The 17,745-nt window shown below is 34.8% G+C and overlaps 2 long non-coding RNA genes across 2 annotated transcripts in view; one reads left to right on the forward strand and one right to left on the reverse strand.

Moving 5' to 3' along the window:
• Positions 1 to 1,713: 1,713 nt before the first annotated feature.
• Positions 1,714 to 17,745, reverse strand: part of LOC138693799 (uncharacterized) — a 43,871-nt gene continuing 27,839 nt past the window's right edge. The window contains exons 2-3 of the long non-coding RNA XR_011330467.1: positions 2,824 to 2,998; positions 1,714 to 2,571 (exon numbers count right to left, since the gene is read on the reverse strand). This is a non-coding gene — a long non-coding RNA (uncharacterized lncRNA). The remainder of the gene's footprint in view (positions 2,572 to 2,823; positions 2,999 to 17,745) is intronic.
• LOC138693800 (uncharacterized) lies at positions 2,476 to 16,998 on the forward strand. Its single transcript, XR_011330468.1, has 3 exons — positions 2,476 to 2,530; positions 11,930 to 12,015; positions 15,562 to 16,998. It is a non-coding gene; the product is annotated as an uncharacterized lncRNA (long non-coding RNA).

A 17,745-nucleotide genomic window follows, 5' to 3' on the forward strand; every position in this document is an offset into this window, starting at 1 on the left:
TTTGTGCGAAGATCGTTTATTACATACCTGAAAGAGGAATTTCTAATTAGTTGCAATGAAATCTCCATCTTGGTTTCTGTTCAATGACGGCAATTTTGGAAAACAAAAATATCTATCTTCAACATTGTTGCTTTAAAATTTTTTTCTGTGTTTACTATACTCCAGCAGGCCGTGATATACGTCTGTCTTTTTTTCCCCCCCAGTCTATAAATGCGAACTTAAAACAAACGGCTTCCTTAATGTTACATGCATCACGAAATGCAGTAACTTTAGTGGAGTTTTAGAGTTTACTTAATTTTTGCAAATGTATAAAAACAATAATTAACAGTGCAATTTAGGTGAAATTGCAGTGGTAAGTTTCCAATTTATAATTATTACTATATTGAATGTCTCTAAAAATAATATGTTAAAAGCCTAAAGCAGTAAAATGAATATGTCACTTAAGCGGTAAGAAGAGGGAAATTGTTATGTGTCTTTCGGTTGGGAATACTGAATGTGGAATTTTAGACTTACCGCGGGTTGGTTTTGTGCAGAAACCAAGCAAATACGCACGATCTCGCACAAAAGTTTTTAATTCAGTGCTGTGTAAAAAGCCATTGTTTAGGTTGATAAGAACAATGAAATTAAGACCAGTTTTGAAACCAGTTATAGATAAAATATTTAATAGTACTAAGGCATTTGCGTAGTTCATTGCATATCACTGCAATGTATATTTGTTTGTAACTCAAGTGATGAATTTTATATGCATGTAAATCGAATTAATCTGTTTGTTATATAGTGTATATTTTTATAGAGGCCACTCTGATTACCTGGTTGGTTTTTATCCCCCTCCCCCTTCGAGTTATTTTTTTTTTATCACCTTAAAGCAAATTTCAAATAATCTATGATGAATTCTTGGCCTCATCTCATCTCGCCAAAAATTTGTGTAACTCTTGAGTTTTTCTACATTTTAAAACTTCAGTGCTAATGTAAGTTCTGTGGAATACAATAAGTGTAGTGGAAAATAAATTAAAGTGCAACTTCGCTAATATTATGAAAGGAAAAAAATCAGCTCGGTCTCGATCATTACACTGTTCCAGCCACCTTAAATGAATAGCTATATCAAAACAAACTCGTTATATTAGTGAGCAAAATAAAATTTATCAATATGGTACAGTATGCATTCCTTTAACATTTAAGAAGTCTTTGTATTACACCAGTGTATTAATACTGAAAGTAAGATATTTGTGTTTTGAAAGAAAATTAAAAATCAGTATGATAATAATGAACAAGTTTGAGTATGGTACCTATTGGCTTCTTGCTGTTCACTAAAAATTCTCCACTATTAGATCCTACATTTGAGAGCTGATGTAGAATTTTGAGGAGAATTGTGAGTATAAGTAAAATGTGTTGATTTATTTGTTCTGTTCAATGCTATAACTTACGATATCTTGATCGTGAAATTTTTCGTCCTAAAAGAGCTGTCTAGACTCACATGACTAAAAATTGGTATTTGGTATTTTATTAATAACTAACACTTTATTTTTTTTGCAGAACTTTCAAAATATAACTTTCAGTTCACAACTAGCTATTATTACCTCAACCTCAAGTTCTGAATTAAGAAAGCTCTTCCCATACTTACTGAGTGAAAGGACTTGATGAATTCTCTAGTTTTAGAATTAATTTATTGAACTTTAGAAATCATGCTGAGATATTTAACTTCAGTGTTGAGTGTAAAACTTCTGTTTCATAATATTCTGATAACATTGAGAATAAGCCTTACATATGTTCTGTTTGTTTCCTTATACTGTATATTGAAATGTTTTTATTCTCATTGTTACAGAGACTTTGTCACTGTGTTTCATGATAAAATAAAGTAGGCCTACCATATATATTTTCATAAACTTATCCTAATGTAAACTTACTCATTATCAGGGCAAGAACTTTAGACAACTTATAGGATATACCAATGCAGTATTAATAACAATATCATTGTAACATAAGCAAAATAAAAACTATTATGACTATTACCTAACACCGGTATGGCCTATATAGACTAGGTTGTAATCTGATATAAAATGTTCAAATATTATGTATGAATATCTTGCCCTACTCATTATATCACAAAAAAATTGTTACCTTTGACTTCGAAATTCAATCTGGAAATATAAGAAATAAGGAAGCATAAAAATGTAACGTAAAAAGAAGAAATTTAACAACACTATTTTTTATTAAACACTACCTTCATCATCTAACATGGTGTTCAGAATTTCTTGAACTCTAAGTTTGAAGGCCCTTCGACCTCTTTCACTAAGTTTTTCCACATCCTCGTGTAAACTTTCCAGAAATAACATGGTTGAAGTTTTTTTTTCCCCACTATGTAGTTTTTTTTTTAAGTATTCATTCAGCACACCATTGTCACTTTCCTTCCTCTTTCTAGAAGCTCTCCCATTCATACTCGTCGAACTGGAGGTGGCAGCAGAAGTCTCTTCCAATAGAAATTCCACGTCCTGTACTTCCTCCTCCTCTACAACCTGTGAAGGTACTTCTGGTATGTCTGGTGCTACTTCAGTAGGGGTGTTTGTAAACGAACTGGAAAGAATAATGATATCTGATATAATATGCCTTGTTTATACAATCTTCCTCATTTTTTTTTTCACTAGCCAAATACATCTAATTGCGGTAGAGATCCAGATTAATTTAGTAGGTTAGGAAAATTAAAAGAACATAACCTAACTTAAATTATTCATAAACTACACTAAACCTAACCTAACATAAATTAATAATAAATCTAGCTGAGCCTAACAACCTATTGGGATGTGGATATTTATCTACATTTCTTACAGGCTTAGAGCTATAGAAGAAAAGAAAAATATTTTATCTTCTTCCAGCAACAAATGGCTCCAAAAAAATTGATGGCATCAACGTATACAACCACTTCTTTACTTCCGATGCTCCAGAGCCTGAGGGGAGCACACTGCCTCTTCTACTTCTATACCCGGCCCGGCACAAGTCTTTGCTGAAACAAAGAATTACATGTCATGCAATTGTTCACATAGCCTACTCTTTGTGACTAAAGAAAACAGAATTGTCCATTAAATGTGTTGACTGAGTGATAGAGGTTAAGTATATGGTATTGCTTTTGATTATGTCATGAGTATAATTACTATTCTTATACAGGGTGATTCACGAGGAAAGGTAAAAAATTTAGGATACGATATCTTAGGCCATTTTGAGTGAAAAAGTTCATATGAACGTAGGTCTGTTTTCGAATGATGGCAGAGCTAGATGCATTTTTTTGGTAAAACGTCTCACCCCAATGTGAATCAGACGTTACCATATGCTGCTGATATGAGACAAGGTCACCCATTGATCGCAATGAATGAGGTAACACTGGAATCTGCATTGTGAGCGATGTAGATAAGAGAAGAGAAACAAACTGGGTGGTGAGGCATTACAAATGTCACAACAAATACACTATCACTTATCAGTTCACAGCAGTTCAGTCAGTTACCTACAGTACAGTAGTTATACAGATACAGTTATCGGAAGTGTTAAGTTGTGTTTTTCAAGATGCCTTATAAGTTTTCGACTACAGACTATGCCGATATTGTGTATGTTTATGATTTGTGCAATGGAAGTACCTTGCGTGCCATTGCTGAATATTAACGACGCTTTCCGAACAGAAGGGTACCATATTGAAGAGTATTTACTGTCTATGAGGTTGGATGAAAGACTTGGTATAGCAAAGGAACGGGGAAACGAGAGAAGCATTAATCGATTGTATTTTGGATGCGGCATAAAGAACAACGTGCAACTCTCCCGAGCGATAAGCGCAATTCACGCCCGAGCGCAACAGTGCATTGAAGCAAAAGGAGGTACCTTTGAAAATGTGCGAAAACATCGACCCCGACATCTAGAATATTAGGTATGTATGCATACGTGAATATTACACTTGTATCTGTTTTACCTCTTTTTTCGTGTTATATGCAATTCTATGTTTTTTTTTTTGGTGATCAATAAGATCTCCCAGCTAGGTCCAATGGACCCGTCGACCAACAGCAGGTGTGGTCCTCCAGACATTCTGGGGGTTGTGTGTGAATGAAGTAGCCACCAAAACGTTAAAATATGGTGTTCACTTAAATCGGCTACAACTTGCCATTTTTCAGTGGCTGGTCATGATAATATCTTTGAAAAGTATTGGAGTGCAAGAGGTCAAATGACTTTATTGTCAAACGCCTGGCATTAGAAAACAACAACAACATGTTTTTTTTTTTATCTGTACTGTCTATTATAATTGGGGCTTTGTCCTGTTATGGACATAAATAGATAAATAAATCAGAAACTGTTTTGTGTTGAGAAATTCACTGAATTATTGCTGTGTGAATTTTCTGTTTTTGTTTTGCATGTATTTATCAACATTCACATCACGGTCTAGGCACTGAACAATATCACTTTCCGAATACAGAACCAATAAGTTTGACAATCGATCCTGTGTCATTGTTGACCGAAGCCATTTGTTTATTCTGCACATTGTTGAGAAAGTCCTTTTGCATGTTTCGCTGTTTTAAGGCAGCATTAATGCTATTAACATTTGGAAGAACATCAGCTGTTATTTTATCCAGAAGTTCACTTATTATTACTTGCAAAGTGTCCTCTTTGAGTTTAGTGCTTACCACATTCCTAGCAATATCTATATCAGCTTCTAACATTCTCTTATTTGTTTGTGGCACTGAATAATGAATGATCAATAAAATATCTTGCGCCTTCTCAATATCTCAATCTCAGAAATTCTTCACATGACATTGCTAATATCATACCTCCATCTGAAAATCTTATTTCTGCTAATAGCATGTCAAGTACAGGGTAATACAAACACTTAAGCTATTTCTTACTCTGTGTTGATGCACTGTCAGCCCTTCCTGTATCTTTGCCCCACAGTTTCACTAACAATATAGTCATCAAATTTTTTTTTAAATTGTGCGAGGTCGTTTTAGTCTGTATTTACATCTTTCTTGCTCTGTAAATGTGTCATTCTCTTTCAAAATATCTTTAGGAAAATGTTGTAAATTATTATTGTTACAGTATTCTATTACTTCTTCCCACATCTCCAACCACATCTTTTCATTCCTACTTGACTCCAAATTTCCAATAGCCCCTTGAACTGCCAGATTGCAGGAAGCAATACATGAATCGAGACGCTGTAGTGATCTACGTACAACATTTGTATTTGAAAAATGACGTTCTAAAATATCAGAAACACAAGGAAATCTGAGGATTGAATATTTTGTAGCAGTTCTTCAGCAATTGAACATCTTGGGTGTCTTAAGTTACTAGATGTATTCTTTAGCACCCTTACTATTGCAGGATATGTTGCTTTAATGGAAATCAAAGCCCAGCGAGTATCACTGAGTTTGTTGATTTCATGCTTATTTATTTTAAGCTTTTTCTGAATATCCACAAATTGCACATGCGTATCGGGATGAGAGAAAATTTCATATAATGACTCATTATATTAAATCCATAACAAGCAAGTAGAAACTATAACAAGATTTAATTTGTGAGCCATGCAGTGTATGTAAGATGCATACTTGAGGTTTTCATGAACTAAAGCCTGCAATCCACTATTAACACCCGCCATAACAGCATCATAAGATTGCCCAATCATTAATGCTGTGATCCCCAAATTCTTAACATGTGACTGAAATTATGTGCACTACCAGTACATGAAGTTCCTAATAAGTTTTCCTTTACAGCAGATCCCTTAGCTATCTAACACATATAGCCTACTCATCTCTTGGCACTTATGAGACTTAGCTTCATCCACAAGAAGTGCATAAAACCCCGCATCATTAATTTCTTCAACAATTTTTGTCACTGTTTCATTATAACATATCTCTAACAATTCGTTCTGTACAGTTCCACTGGTCAGATTATAATAACAACTGAATTTACTTTTGAAATGTTCGTGTTTCGAAAAAATTTCACATAACTCCAGAAAGGTTCCTTTACTGCACGATTCTTCAACATCATTATGTCCTCTTATACCTAAACCCTGCTTTGCTAAGTACAACAGTATGTCAATTATCTTAAATAAATACTGTCGATTTTTGTTAATCAGATCCTTGTGTGAACTGAAAATCTGTGTGATTACTGATGCTTACAATGTTCCATATTAGTCCATTTAGTAACTGAAAACAAATGAGATGAACTTATCGCGTGTTTACTAAGTTTTTCTGATATTTTCTTCCAGTTGTGAGTGCCCTTTTTGGTAAATACACATTCTTTACCAGAACTCGAAAATTGTCTGCAAGGAAAACAAAATACAGCATCTTTCTCCACACTGTACTCTAGCCATTCAGATTTATTGTACCATGAAGTTGTAAAACTTCTCTCAATACCAGCATATTCACTTTGGGGAAACTCCGAGACAACTGGTCTGGAAGTGCCACTAATAAGATTGCCAAGATCAGAAATATCTACTTCACTGACTGCATGGTCACTAGCACTAGCAATAGGTTGATCATCACACAGTACTGGTTACACTAGCATTAGCATCAGTAGTGATGCTGATAGTGGTAGTGATTACTTATGTTGCAACTGGAGCATTTTTAACACTAGTTAACCCATTTTTAGATTTTTGTACACTGACAAAGAATGAACGAATGTCTCAAACTCATTGCCCCGAAATCTCTCGCACAGCTGGCAATCATAATAATGGTGTATTGACGGTACAGAGTCACAGTTCCGTGTTTGTTGTGCATTGTTGTCACTGATCGGTATTTTTATAACATATTCACAACAATATATTGAAAGTAAAATTGTAACAAAATATACAGACAGTTTTACATTTAATTTATCTGTTTATTTCAAAAAGCAAGATATCATGAAATATAAATTCAAATTATTTTATTTAATCTCGTCTTTAAGTTTATTTACACATTATACTGGAATCACTTTTCTTTTTTTCTGCATTGTTGTGCAGTATGTTATTCATATTTCTCCAATGCTTCTATTCCTCAAATGATGTATAGAAATTCTTATACATTCAGAAATTTAAAATAAATATTATAGTCCAGACACATGATCTAAAGATTTAATTCGTCAATTTAAGTACAGAAACGTAATCAGAAACAAAACCAAGAAAAATCTTTTAAATGCAGTATTTTCTAACATTAATAAAAAAAAAATAGGAGTTCAGACAAGTTTGTGGGGGGGGCAGTGCCCCCACCATAACTCCATCTATGGTCCTATATATGTCATTTCAAACTTGAATTTTAAATTTCTGACCACCCAGTTCCTCTCAGGTTATAACATACCGTAAAATGCAGGTGATCACTTAAAACAGATAAACTTCACTCTGCTTGGACTTAGAAAGTTGTTTCAGGACTTAAAAGAAAGCTAATTCATTGTTCAACAATTTTGAATGAGGAAATTAAAAAAAGTAATATTTCATTTATTTAAAAAATAAAAAAGCTATTTTAAAACTATTTTTTTATAATTATATATTAGAAAAATCATAAAAATTGTAAATTAACAGATAACAAAATTCCATCTCTCCAAATCACTCGTTCGTAGGCTATGTCTTCATCATGCCATGCATATTTGAAGTATTTATCTTTAATGGCTACAGAGTTTTTACAGTTTCATCATCATCATCATCATTGGCTCAACAACCCATTGACAGTCCTAGCCTTCCTCAGTATTTTATTCCAGCCGTCTCTACTTCTGGCCTTGACTGTCCACATTCGTGCACCAATAAAGTTGGCATCCTCGTATACATTATCCTCCCATCTGCTCCTCGGTCTTCCTTTAGATCTGCTTCCTCCAGGATTGGATGTAAAGGCTCTTTTAGCGGGTCTAGTATTGTCCATTCTTACCAGGTGTCCAGCCCACTGCAATCGACCAATTTTAATAACTGTTATAATATCTGGCTCCTTAAACAGATCGTATATTTCTTTATTATATCTAATTCTCCATTCATTATTTATTTTGACGGGTCCATAAATTGCTCTCAGAATTTTCCTCTCGAAGATACTAAGTCTTCTGATGTCCTGTTTGTTCATAGTCAAGTTTCCGAGGCATACGTCAACACCGGCCTAATAAGCGTCTTATGTATTCTTATTTTACTTGAGATGGTTAAGAATTTCGATTTAATATATTTCAGTAATCCAAAGTAACATTTATTTGTTATAGATATTCTTCTCTTAATTTCAAGACTGATGTCATTATTGATCATGGAGCCAAGATATATAAATTTTTTTACATATTCAAATTTGTAATTTTCAATTGTAAGATAAGTTGGTGCTTTATTAATAATACTTCCTTTGCGGCTGGAGATCATGTATTTAGTCTTGCTCTCATTAACTCTCAATCCCATTATCTTTGCTGCCTTTTCCAGGGAGATAAATGCCTCTTCTAGTGCTTTCTGTGACCTAGCAATAATATCTAGGTCGTCTGCGAATGCCAAACTTCAACAGACTTATAATAATATTGTATTAGTTGTCTGTATTCCTGATTCTCTTATCGCTTTTTCCAAGGCTGTGTTAAATAGCAAGCAGGCCAATGCATCTCCTTGTCTTATACCTCTGTTGGTTTCAAATTCCCCTGATAAGTCTGACTGGATCGTAATACAGTTTATAGTTTCTTTCATTGTCATCTGGGCTAGTCTAATGAGTTTATTAGGTATTTTCAGTGCTGCCATTGCTTGATATAGTTGTTGCCTATTAATAGTATCATACGCCATTTGGAAGTCAATGAATAGATTGTGTGTCGTTACATCGTATTCGTTAGTTTTACCTAAAATTTGTCTGAGTGTATATATCTGTTCTATTGTCGATCTGTTGGGCCTAAAGCCACATTGGTAGTTTCCGATTTCTCTTTCTGTATATTTAGATAGTCTTTTATAAAGAACATTTGAGAGAATTTTATAGACATTGCTCAGCAGACTGATGCCTCTATAATTGCTACATTCCAAGGGGTTCCCTTTTTTTTTAGTATAGGACATATAATACTGATTTTCTAATCTTTTGGCATGGTTTAATATGTCCAAACTACTTACAGACCTGTTACTAAATCTACGTATTACTCTGTGAAGAGATTTATTAAATCTACATACTTAGACTTTAACAAACAAAATTTGATAACACAATCCCAAGGGAAAAAATGGAACTTTCTGCATCAAAATCCACAGTTAATTCCCGATTTACCACGAAAATCGTCTGTAGCTGCATTTAGATTGACAACAGGCCATGATTGTTTGGCTTAACACCTGCATAGAATTGGAATATATCAGTCCCCTAACTCAACTCAAACCAAGAAATGGATTCGGAACACCTCAAAATCTGTTCTTCATTGGCTGGTCATGATAATATCTTTGAAAAATATTGGAGTGCAAGAGGTCAAATGACTTTATTGTCAAACGCCTGGCATTAGAAAACAACAACAACTTATTCACTTCCACAATTAAATGCATACAACTATTGACATTAATTTGCCATAAATGTTATAGAAAGCATTCTATTGGAGGTATAGCCAGTCATACGTTAATATATTCTTTCTGAATGCATTTTTCAGAGTATGATACAATAAAATTCATCGAAGCTGGGAAATGTCATTTTGAAGTTAATTAAAATAAACTGATTCCTCCTTGTGCAACTAGTTAAACAATACATGAAAAGTTCCTTGTAATAAAGGACTGTTGACTATTGGATGTACTCAATGTCTTCATCTTTACTTTGCTTATCAATAACTGCATTTCGAAGTACACTAGTATTGCACAGTGATTAGCATCTATGGTGACTGTCCATCTCAAATCCTTCCGTCCATCTTTCATCCTCTCGTGTGGCCTCAGAATGGTGCAGCCGCCGCGCGACTGCCATTCCGCAGACATTCCGTTCGTATGAACCGGGCCTAAAGTGGTGCCCTTCTTTGTCTCACTAATAAGTTGATGTAAAGCAGTGCCCATTCATTTCAGAACATGGTTCACCCATTCCTCTTTCTCAATGGGGTGACTGTCTCCATATACATTTAGCCCGACCAGTTCTTTGAAAGCTTTGGAATCCCCATCACTGAGTATTGTTGTATATCTAAATCCATGGCCAACAGATCTTGTCCACAAGCGTACAGCAGCTTCTCGTTCCATGGCAGGAGAGGAACCAATATAGTTTATGATACAATCTGGTTTATGGCCTTCAAACCAAAAGTGAAATTCTGCACTGTTCTCATGAAGCTTTTCTTTGCTACTGAACATCTTTGGCTGTTTTCGATAAAACAACAAAATCTGTCACATATCCTGTGACTACATCAGTCACATAACCGACACCAAAATTTGAGGTATGGCCTCGTTTGTTCCAAGTACCATCGAAACTGACCATAATATTATGTAGCTTGTGGGTATCAAGCACTTCTTGTCTAGGATAAGCTAGAACATCTGTACTAGTGTGTGTAGCAGTAACACATATTTTACTTAGATGATCATTGTATGCAGTTTCAGACAATGGGTTCATATCCAGGACCATTGCGAAACTTTCTTGTACCATGTAACCTTTTCCAATTTCGGAAAATGCTCGTACAATCCTGCGTTTGACATCAAAAGCAAAGCTTGAAGTATCATCACACTTTACTCTACTTGATGAAGTAACATTTCCTCCAAAGCCACAATCTTCGCATATAAAACCAGTGTGTGACTATAACCACGAGAAGAACTTATTTCAAGATTTGCTCTGCCTCCACACTTACATCTCAGCCTCCCAACTAATTCAAATAGTTTATTTTTAGATAAAAATAAATAATTGGGACCCTCAATATCATTAAGCCTACCATTACTGTTTCCACATTTTGAAAAATATTAAAAACTAGTCATACCTGTGCGCTTCACTGCAGTTGTTAGAAATAAATATGAAGTAATTACATAATTAAAATAGGACATTTGGTCCAGGGAACATCCGTGTTTGATAGGAGGATAAATTGTTTAATATGTTACTTAATTGAAATTGTATTTAAATAATTAAAATACGATCATTTTGGTCCAGAGAGCAGTCATTTCCTGCAAGGATAATTCTTTTAACACGTGCTTAAATATATAACACTGTAAGTTGCCCATTTATCAAACTTCTGTAATAAAGTGTTAAAAGTAGTGTACACAAGACTCAAGATGGACTGTAATATTCCATCTGACGTAGTATTATCGTAATTCATAAAATAATGCTTATTACATTAGCGTTCATCAATATTTTTCATAGCAATACAGTCCTGGCCTTATAAATGAGAAGAGAAGTGTAGACGTATAATTACTGAGTAACTAAAGCCTCAACCATGTTGGCTTTCTGAAAAATCTGGCGGAAAAACTATAACCACACAAACTTTGGCAAACATTGACCATTCTGTTTCATGTGCTCTGGAAATATAACGTAACAATATGAAATATGGCCCATTTTGTTCTGTTCAAATAATGGTTGGCATATCCCATTTTGATTAATTCATTAATAATAATATATCCCATTTTGATCTATGTACTGATTTTCTCCATGCATTTTATACGTCTAAAATAAACCATTTTGAAACTGAACCTTTCTCTGTATAAAGTCTTCAACCCAAACTTGCCCATGACATCAGTAATTCATTTTCTAAAAAAAAGTCACATAGCCCATTTTGATCTCAAGCGCCTCATTTGAAAAGAGTAAAATCCTGTCTTAGAAATACGATGAAAGAAGAGGGACTGATCGCATTAGCCATGTTGTCCATTGAAAAGACTATGTTAAATGATATTAATAAGAAGGTGATTCAAAAGTCTGCAACCTACAAGACAAGGCGAATGGAACTAATCTTTAAATAAGGAAGTTGCATGATTTATAATGTATGCAGCCCCTCTGAATTCAATACCCACGAGCCACTACTGTTATTATATTTTGTCTTAAATTTTCATTACTTCTTGTACTTCCATTTGCAGATGGTGTCCAGATGATAACCCTCTGAAACAGTCAACATATCACATGAAGGGCCTGGATGCACTGGTTCTAGTAGATGAAAAAGATGGTACTTTGACTTTTTAAAGTATATCTTTCATTTGTAGCATTTCTCTGTTATGTATAATAAAAAACCACCGATTTTCTAATTAGTTGTGAAGATTGTTCCACTCAGTGCAACATCTGGAAAAAGGGACTAAAAAGTGAAGATTCCATGTATGAACAATCTAAGCATTGTTTACTAAGTTCTTCTTTCTCCTTCACCTACACACTGCAGACAATGATCGTGAAGCAATTGAAAGGAATGGTGGAAGGCCATGTATGGAATTCTATTCTATCTTTACCACATCAACATAACACCTTTCCAAGGTTACTTTGATTTCTGGGAACAAAAATAAGTCGCATGGTGCTAAGATCGGTGATTACCTGACTACAATAGATGAGACAACACATATTTTTTTTTTGTGCTGATCAGAAACTTCCTAGTAATGCAAGCCTTGTGACGTATTGTGTAGTCAGGCAATAGGAACAAACTGTTTTCTTCTTGACACTTACACTGTACACAATGGAATCTCAAAGTTTCCAGATAATAGTAACTGTCTGGTCACCGGTCACAAGCATTTTGTGCACAGCTCCCTTGCTGTCATACAAAATAACTTACAGCCTTGTTTATTTTTTATACAGCCGAACCTCATACAACATATTACTATGATGTACCGAAATAAATATGGAGTTTCAGTGCAGTAATTCTGCATCTCCATATGGTAAAGAATTGGTACAATGGAAAAAAAATTCTCTCTGGCACCAAGACTCGAACTCGGGTTTCCAGCTTTATGTGCTGGTGCTTTATCCACTAAGCCACAGAGAAAAGAGAGAATTTATCTCTGTTCTGCCGATTCTTCGCCATCTCAATACAACAGTTTTCTGGGGACTAGAAAAATTGTATTATATTAGGTTTATTGTTGTATTGAAGGATTATGAAATTTTTCCCAAATTTTCTATTGTGAAAGAGAGAGTACAGTAGAAATAGCTATGAAACATTACATACTGTGAAATAACATTTGATTACCAGCACTGTGTTTGATTTTTCTTCTACAGCTGCCACTTTAATGAAAGTAATCCCATGTCTGACCTTAAAACGTTGTAGCCAACTGTTGTTTGCTTTGAAGTTCAACTCACATTGACAAAATTAACTGCTTCTGACATACAATAGGGCCTGTATGACACTTCTGCCCAGCTGAACTGTAAATTTTATGTGCTTTCTTTGTTTCATTCTTGCTTTATGACACACACACACACACACACACACACACACACACACACACACACACACACACACACACACACACACACACACACACACACAGTATATGAGAGAGACCTATAGTTCTTCTCACACATTTCCTTCTCAAATGGTGTCAGTTTATGATGACCTTCAGTGTAGCACTTTTAAGAACAATCTCTCTTTGGATTCATATTCACCTCTGGTAGATGACAGCACCAGTTGATGCCTCGTAACACTAGTCCCGTGTTTCAATTGCTGCACTGTGTGATCTAGTACTTGGAACATTTGGACGAACTTTTTTTTACCAAAAAGGCAAATATATTTGTTTAATATTCTGTCCTATACTTAGCCTTCATCTGTCATTTTTAAACGTCTGACAGCCATTTTTAAAATGCTATGCACAGCTCTTTTAAACTGTCACAGCCAGTAAAACTTGGGTTTTCTCAGAACTACGTTTGTGATCAATAAAAGGTCCCTAGAGGCTTCTATTTGCTCTGATTTATATGAAACTTTTCAGCATGCTCCATTGGGTACAGTACACAAAGTTGTGCATGAAATCAGCTCTTCATTATAAACTTTTCATCATATAGATTTTTAACTTTAAAAAAATCAAAGAATATTTTTTATTTTTTTATTTACTTTTATTTATGCAGGGCTGTAGAGTTTATCTTCAGCCTGATAAAGGCAACATGCAATAGTGTGAGATAAGTAAATAAATAAACAGTGAGAAGAGTACAAAAATAGTTCATCTCAGCAAGAATGATGGAATTTGGATGGCCATCATCTTCTCTCTTGCTTCCCAATACTTCTCTACCAGTGCATCAAAGAATATTATCGAGTAAAAATTATGATTTCTATTAAAATTTTTATCTCATTAATCAATACTCAAATCTAAAAATTCATGCACAGTTTTCCTAATCATGAGATGTAATTTAAAAAAATGCAAGTAAAAAATCTGAAGCTGTGAGGAATGTTTTGAATTTATACATAATTTAATTAAAATAAGTGAACATTATTACCTAAGGAACTAACTGAAACTTTATGAAATTTGTTACTATCATTTAAATGTACAGACACAAGAAACACAACGAATTTGGAAGCAATTTATAAAAAATTTTAAAAGTTTCTAAACTCAGTCCCAGTGACCCTTTATAGGAACAATGGAATGATTTGAAATCACAATAAAAACAGAGGACAGTATAAACTATAAGTACAGTAACAACTCACACTTGGCAGTTGGTGTCAAACATGTAAAGGAAAAATATCCAGATTGTACACGGTTTGTTCCCCACAGCTTGACAGATCATGTGTGACTGTATTGGACATGCCTTAGATATCACAGAAAATGCTCCAAGAAAACAAAATTCTTGGAATCGATTTATTGCAACAGATAGCTCTGAAACAGAGTACTGAATTACGGAATGGGAATGCAAAGAAACTGTGGTTGCCTCAGGTACGCCGAGAAGAGTCTTGCGACCTCGGATACCACTCCACTGAAGATGTCTGCCGCAGTTGCAGACAAAACGTCTAGTATAAAACCAACCAATAGACCACGGCCTCTCAGCACGGAAAATGAATCTAGATCTATAGACTCCGGTCGTGAAAGCCTACACTGCAAAACGGGGGGTTGCTGATTTGCTTCAAATGTAGTAAAGGTTTTATTCATCGAGAATTTGTCTCTTTACTGTAACTTCTTTGTTCTTCATTGATAGCACAAACTTTAGTCAGTCGAAAGCACTAAGGCTCACTATGTCATTGGAGAGTACAATAGGATCTCCATTATCCAGCCCTCAACTAATCCTACTGTGGGTTATTTGCATCAAAAAGAAAGAACGCGATTTTTTAAGTGTATTCAATGATGGTTTTAGACTGCTCTTTTCTAGTTCCTGAATTGTGCTCATAGTAAAGAGATAGGTTTGGAAGTAAATCCCAAAAAGATAAAGTATATATGTTTATGTTTCGTGACTGGAATATACTGTAGTACGAAATGGAAATATACAAATTGGAAATTTAAATTTATTCTTTGAAAAGGTGGAAAAGAACGTACGGTATATAAAACCTTAATAAGACCAGTTGTTTTATATGGTGCAGAAACATGAACGTTAAATTGAATAGTAATCTATATAGCTCTACTGATAAATTGTTTGTGTTTGTAATTTGAAGTAGTTTGCATGATATGTATTATCAATTTCTGTATATCACAACTGGTTGAATTGTTTATGCCTTAAATTTAATTAAATTGTTTTGTATTATAATATAGCTCAACTTATGAATGATCGTTTGCGTTTGTAAATTTAATAATCTGATTGGCTATGTATTGTATACTTTTAGTAGAGCCATCGATGTAGCTCAGTCGGCAGACTCGCTGGGCTGCTGATCCGGAGCTGCGTTCGGGCTTTGGTTGGATCCCCCTTTGGACTTTGGTTTCTTCCGAGGTTTTCCACAGCCGTGGGACTGAAGCCGGATGGTCTATGGCGAGTCCTTGGCATCAACACCTTTGATTTGATTACCCCCTTTGATTTGATTACCTGGTTGGGTTTTTCCGAGGTTTCCCCCACCGAAAAGGCAAATGCCGGGTAATATTTTGGCGAATCCTCGGACCTCATCTCATCTCACTACATCTCGCCAAAATGTAAAAAAATTGTACAACATTGTAAAAATTGTAGAAAATTACTAAATTGTAAAACTATAAAAATTTGTAAAAATTGTAATTGTAATATTGTAAAATGTTGACATGTTCCACATCTTAAAGCTTCATTGCTCATGTAAGATCTATGGAATAAAATAAATGAATGAATGAATGAATAAATGTTGAAACGTGCAACAGGCTAGCAGTTTTTGAAAGAAAGATTTTGAGGAAGATATTGATAGCGGTTCATGATGGCGTCAACTGATGAAGAAGATATAATAATGAGTTCATGGATATGTATGGTTAGTTGGGAGACTGGAGGGAAAAAGACCTTTGGCGAGACCAAGACATAGATGGGAGGATAATATCGTTGTGTGAATGCTAGAACTAGGTAACTCGAAATTAGCGTTTTTTAGCTACCTCTTTTATAGCATAGCAAGAATCGAATAAAATGTAATGCAAGAACTTGGTAACTGATCAAACGATACCAGCGGCATCTATTTTCCAATATAACAAATAGGTAAATGAAAACGAGACATATTCCTTAGTGCAATAAATAAGTAAATAGGCAATGTCTCAAAATATGAAAAATCAAGTTACCTAGTTCTTGCACTCACATGACAATATAAAAATGGATTTGAGAGAGGTGGGATATGATGGTATTGAATGGATTAATCTTGCTCAGGATAGGGACCGATGCGAGCTTATGTGAGGGTGGCAATGAACCTCCAGGTTCTCTAAAAGCCATAAGTATGCTTAAGAATTCTTTTGGCATAAGTCTCCTTTTCTGTAGGCCTATACAATTCCCTTGTGACTTCATGAATAGAATTATTAAAAAGAATGGGTGGAAGGAGACAAGCTTGTTATTGTTCTGTGGCCCCTTGTGTTACAGTGCAGTCTTCGTATGACATGTTGAAGTACACATTCTTGTTACTGACCATATTTTGTAAAATATAATTAAATAATATGTGAATTCATTGTTTGGTTGGTTCTTTTAGGGCCATTCATTCTCATTGTTCTTTCTGACTTTTCATTGTGTAGTGCAACAGTACGTTTTAAACTGTGCATATTTTTTACATTTAAGATAGTTTCATCTGTATGTTGGAGTTTAGAATGTCATTTGTGCCCCTCGTATTGTCTATTTACAACCTGAGCTTCAAGTTTAAAAATTAATAAACGTGTGGCACAACAGCCTGTAGAGGATCAAGGCCGACTGCTGGCAAAGGTGAACGATCATCCGACTAGTATGGGGATAGCTTATGGCCCATAGTGTTATGAACTGAAATTGCGTTTATATTTTTTATTTATTCTTGAGTTTGTAAGGCTACTTAAAAGAAAGTAGTGAGTTTTGTCGCAAACATACAAATAACCAAATTTTGAATAAATTAGACCTACTTGAGGTTTTCTGGAAACATATTCCTTGATACTTCGTACATGGTTCTAAAATGTACTGATGACAGGAAATGAATTTGGTAATTCTCTAAAAGAATTACACCGAAGGAGGCACATCTGCCTTTGCTCCCTTCTTGTTAAACAGACGAGAGGTTCAGGACGCAATACTAGGGAAGCAGACCATTTCCCTAGTAATTCGTTTTGGACCTCTCGCTTATTATGTTGGTATTTAGTAGTGGAGAGAAAGAGAGATGTACCTCCTTTGATGTTTTTCTGGAGAATTAATTTCAATTTTGTTACATTGTTGTCAGTTTAGTCAACTGTCCGAGGACAGGTTGGAGCCCCATACGTGACACCAGTAAGGTAACACTCATGAGGTAACTAAGCTATGAGATAATGGGGTAGGATGGCCAGTTCCTTTCCCTCTTCATTTCATACATCATTGACTAGTAACATATTTCACTAATCGGACTTAAAATGTATACAAATAATAA

This window comes from Periplaneta americana, unplaced genomic scaffold, assembly GCF_040183065.1.
Source record: "Periplaneta americana isolate PAMFEO1 unplaced genomic scaffold, P.americana_PAMFEO1_priV1 scaffold_21, whole genome shotgun sequence".
Lineage (NCBI taxonomy): Eukaryota > Metazoa > Arthropoda > Insecta > Blattodea > Blattidae > Periplaneta > Periplaneta americana.